Raw genomic sequence first — 6,000 nt, forward strand, 5'->3', positions numbered from 1 at the left:
GTTTACCTTACTATTGATTTAAAACTTAAGTAGGAAAATGTGAGTAATTTATTCAAAAAAAAAAAATAATAATAAACCAATGTGAATATTCATATTGACTTATTTTTATCCGACTTCAATGATTATTTTTATCATAAATACTTTCTGTTCTATAATTTTATCACGATTACAGTTCGTTTCACATATAATTAAACAATATTATCAATTGTTAGACGGAAGATGCAGCGTGGGAAGGCCTCGTTTGGACCGACGATCTGGTCAAGATAATTAAGCAGCGCAGGACCGATCGTATCAATTGTCAGCAGTGGACGTCTTCCGGGCTGCGATGATGATGATGATCAATTGTTTTATTTTTGTAATGCAATTGCAGTTAATCAATATACAATTGAACAGATTGAATCAAAAATGTTCAAACTACATTATGTAGATTGATTATAGGTAATTCAATCTCAACAGAATTGGAACGGAATGAGGATAAAAGTGGTTCATTTCAGCCTATATTTGTCAATATGGCTAATAAGTAAGAAAGGCATCATAATAATATTTAAGGTGCTATTTGTATAAAATAACTATCCCGTATCTAACTCCTAATTTGTCCTCTTTTATGATCAAATATCATTAAACATCTGAGTAAAGACTTCAGAATATATTTTTATTCTGTTATTTCTCTAAAAAGATCTACTCGTGTAATGTGAATTGTTTTTATTTATAAACGAGGCCGTAAAAAGACATTGTTTCATTTAAAACTCAAAGGAAAGTATGTTGTTTATAAAAAGCTACATATTCACTTGGGGCAAAATATTCGACGATGCGATGTTGTTAGAGACGTCATGCTACTCATACATAGTCTTATGTGACACGACGAATCGCGCAATATCATGCGTTCACTAAAAAGAAACATATGTAATTGATTCAATAAAAATGTTTCTTCTAAAAAATATAACTGATACATAAAATATTGTATAAGTTCTAAAACTAAAAACTGCACTGACATAATATATTTTTTTGTTAATAATTTAGTGTGATAGATCAGTGAAGGCACTATCCATCAGCCGTTTCCATCACAAAATTAACAAACAATCGGGTGAGGAAAATTACAAAGAATGCATAAAAATTATTTGGTGCAAATTGGCGAATGTTATCCTAATACTTGTATATCATATATAGGAGATATGTACTCTATTATACCTCTACTTTATTGCGATTGTAAAATGTATTTCAAATCTCTATATTTTTAGTTTATATTTGTATACAATTTTTTACATTCATATTCTTCCAAAATATCTTGGTGGACTCGGAACGTAGCAGATATAAATTTAATGTGACAGAAGTACATATATACATGTAAATATATAAAAGAGGAAAACGCCGATATTTTATGAGCGCCTGTAATACCTGTTATGTACGTCAATAGCTTCGCCACGTTTACTGTCTACACCCAAATGCGAAATTTATTCGGGAGTGAAAACCTAATTGGACGATCTAACGAAATACCCCGCTCTAGGGAGTCTTGGTTGATGAGGTAGCTGCTTCGTCTCGGTATAAGTAAGATATGACTTAAAGTGAAAAAGTTGTAAGAAAATGTTAGGTTTATTAATATATATATGAATATAATTGTTTATCTGATAAGTGATAGATTAATGTAAGTTCAATTGATTCTTTTTTAGTTGATTGTAATAACTATATATAATGTTATAAACTTATACAAACACAATTAGTTTTTAATTTCAAACCGTTTTTAAACTGGAAGAAAAAATGAATACTTTGTAATTATCATATAATAAAAACTTTCTTTATAATTGGACTTTCCATTGTAATAATATCATGTTATGGAAATTCATAATAATAAGTTATAAACGCCTGGTTATAAAATATTCTTTCAAGCAGTTTTTGTGTGAAAACATTTAGTTTTTGTGGAGTTTTATATACAATGAATATTATAGTAATACCTAACTAAGAAACAACGACTTGATCTGTGTGGTATATTCTTTCCGTTGTGTTATCGTTTAATAAAACTTTTATTATAGGAAAATACTGTGCAAATAGGGCATTATGGCGAAGGCAATCAATCACTCTAATGCATTAGTAAGAAGATATTTTATCGCATAACAATAGATCAACACTATCCAGACAAAAGAACGTCGCTCATTCACGGGACGGAACTGAAGGCAGAACAATCAAAAATCCTAAATCGATGAATATCATACTTACACCCGATTACTGGAATGAAAAGAAGTCTATATCGAAGAAAGGATCGTTCGCATAAATGATGTATTTCTGTAAGAATGTTGATGGAAAACCAAGAATTAGTTCGTATAGGACGTCTATACGAAAGGGGTCGGCCTCTAGGGCGTAATAGCGCGGTCCCTCAAACGAGTTGAACGCGCGAAAGTTTCCACTTTTTGCTCTTTGGTAACGAGAAATATAACAAACTTTGAGAAACGGACCAGTGAACCCTAGGTAGTTTCCAGGGAAAATTCCTTCTAACATTAGAGTATAACCTCATTCAAATAACGAATTATTGTAGTCTACACATCTAATCTAATAAAATATAAATTTTTATAAATTGGCAAGAAATAAGTTACTTTATTAATATAAATAAATAATAATTTCAGATAATTCGTTTTTTTACACATTTTCATTATGATGTTTAGTGTTCTGTAAATGCGATCTCATATAACTTTTGATTTCCATTAGTTTAATATTCATAGTGTAGTTTAACTTACTTTAAATAGTTTCTCTTTGTTACATCGTCGTATCTTTGAAATTATTAGGTTGCGTTAAGTATTTACGTGAAAAATATAAAAAAATGTAATAAAAAGTAAAAGTAGTATTCGCAGTCAATTCTTTTGATATTCTAATTGCTGGCAGGCGTCAGTAAAGCTTTTAAAAAAAAAGTTGAAACGTTTCTTTGTTCTCAGTTGGATTTTTCATCTCCTCGATGAAGTTGAAAGGAAAGAGCGCTTTCATTCATAGCTTATTTATCTAAGGTATGTAAATTAACTTTTCTATAAACGGTTCCCGGAATCAACATGAAAATTTAAATTATATTACAAGTTACAATTTATGCTCTGATATAGTAGATTTAAGCTTCCATTAACAATTATATCTGAACTTTTTAATCTAGATGTGTCTTTTCAGTTTAATAAAAATATACAGATTACTTCATTTTCAGACCATAGGATTTTACGAAAAAACGTGTGCATATAATCAAATTAGTTAAGTTGTCCGTCACAGTGGTTGTAGTATAAGGAAGTGCATTAATTCAGTATTGTTGCAGGCTCTTCAACAACTTTCAAACTCAAACTAACGTATATAGATAAATAAATCCATGTTAGTCAATTACAAAACTTAATTAGAGGTCACTGAAAGCATTCAAAGCAATAAAAAATATGTCTCGCAGACAAGAGAGATATAAAATCATAGACGGAAAATAGAAGCCGTAACATCAATTCCGGCAAAGATTTGGCAATTATATCATAATATGTAATGTTATATCATATAACATTATTTGATCGCATGGTACAAACATTTGTATATTTGAGTATGATTGTTGTTATCGTTTAATCGAGTAACGTACGGCATTGGCCACTCAGCTGCTCAATTTATTCATTTACGACACCTCATTAAACTCATGCGATCAGCGCATAGCCTATAGTTTGGCAGGTTGGTCGCTGAAGTTTGCCTCGATGAGCTGAGTCGGCAGTAAAAGTTGGCACATCAATATGCAGGAGCGACTGGCTCGTGGCCAACCCTAGGATACGCCAATTGAATATTTTGGCTGTTCCGAGGGCCCGCTACACATCCGCGATACAAAACTTGTGACAAGTTTAATGGTGTGCTCATAATAACGTGTCCACTCGCAGTCATTTCTCATTTTCTCGCTACAAGGGCCTGACGGAGGGTGAATGGGTATTTTGAAAATGTCATTCCAGTGTAGACAGTCTTTGAGGGACAATTTTATAATATTTTTCAAGTAGACGAGAAATTTCAATTGTATGTACTTAGAATTGAAACATTATAATTGTTTAATTGCCGACATTAATTTTAAATGAATATCAGAAAACGTCTAATTACAAATTCAAATAAAGTAGTGAGATGAGGATTACGTGTCACCTTCAAAAAAGGAATCAAAAAATGATATGAAGAAAGTTTGTCGCTGAATGTAATGTTTTAATAGTAAATCAAATGAACTAACATTATAAATAGTTTCTACTTAAATAAAACTGCTTTTGGTATACGTTCTATTCCAAATAATTTATATGCAAGTAATGTTTTTCATAAACTGTTCACAAATTCAAGTAGGACTGGGCTTTGAAATTTTAGTTTTGATTTCTAGAAATATTTATCCAATGTCTTAAAACATGACAGGTGCAGTAATATTATAAGAGCTATAAAGTTCTGAATAAACAATTATTGTTGAATACGAGATTCTAATACAGTTCTGAAGAAGAAAATTGAAAGAAGACGACGTTGATGTATTCTCGACGTTGTGAGAAGTACAAGAGCTTATATGAGATCAGTTTTCTTTAACGGTGTAAACTATTGACGAATGTCCACGGACAGTTTGCTTGCTTGTTTGCCTCCATAGTAGTATAAAAAAGTTTACTATCTACTGAAAAAATATTTATATTAAATGTTCTACTTCCTAAAAACATAATCTCATAAATTAATAGTAAGGTGAATAATTATATACGTAAATCTTATATTTTATTATTCTTCTACGGCATTATTACATATTTCTAAATAACAGAAACTGAATCTATTCTAATCTGTCTGGATTGTTTGCTTATAATGTGCTGCACTGCTGCCACTCAATCCGAAAATACTCATCCTAAATAGAGTCAGACTATCTCATATGCTATTCACGTAAACTTATTTATAACAATGCCTATTGATCGATCCGCTAGCAGTTTCTAAATATAATTAGTAGTTACCCTAACGTCACCGGTTGGCGCGACGATGACGCAAAAACTGTAATTATAGAGAATGAAAATTCGTTATACTTACGTTTCAAGATTTTTATTTCGCTCGTTTATGTATTATTAAATTTTTGATTCGTCAGATAATGCTGAAACTTTTGGTACTAAGAGTTTTATAGCGTTTAATAGGAATAATAAATGAATGAAACGCTAAAGACTACTTGACCTATAAAGCTGAAAGCTAGATAGATTACTTTTGTATAAGGCATCTTCTAAGAAGGGATATTAATTTTTTGGGAACGATACATCATTTCAGCTAATATAGAAATCAGCTAAAGGACTATGTGTAAAATAAAAATTTACCTAAGTAATACTTTAATAAAATATGAACCGTTATTTAACATCTACATAAATATAAAATTGTTGAGATGTTTATTATAATTCAGACAAAATATTAAATGAAACTTATCAAAATGAAAGCCGGACTATATTAAGAAAATAAAGCTTTTCCCTTTGAATTAATTTCAAAAGAAAGGAACAAGCAAATATTCTGTAAATAAAATAAAAGATAAGCAGAGCCCGTTTTTTATAAAATTAAATACAGAAAATCGGTAGAGTGGGATGTTTCTATTCATCAAGTTAATTCCATATTGTATGAATCTTTAAAAATACTAATTTGAAATTATTCGTTTGTTTTTAAGTTACTACATGAAAGTGGTTTATGGGTTATATTTATAAGTAGGTGTTATAACACAGAAGAAATTAAAATGTGTTGGAAATAACTCCCACTACAATAAAGTTTTTGCCGCATAGTCAAGATTACAGGTAACGACCTACTTTCTAAAAATAAAAATAAATAGTAGACAACTTTTCTTCTTTAGATTTCATTGCATCGTACTCGTTAATGGAATCTATTGTTGCTCTTTCACGGATTCGATAATAAAATAACGAGGAAATTTCTCACCAGTAAACCCATCGAATCCTCGAGAATGAGTCTGGCTGGTCGTTAGATAAAATTGCGATTGTGAGGTGATCCACGCACGAGGAAGCGATGAGCTCACATAATCGAGCTATTGCT

This window comes from Achroia grisella, unplaced genomic scaffold (genome assembly GCF_030625045.1).
Source record: "Achroia grisella isolate CSIRO2021 unplaced genomic scaffold, CSIRO_AGI_Agris_v1 utg487, whole genome shotgun sequence".
Lineage (NCBI taxonomy): Eukaryota > Metazoa > Arthropoda > Insecta > Lepidoptera > Pyralidae > Achroia > Achroia grisella.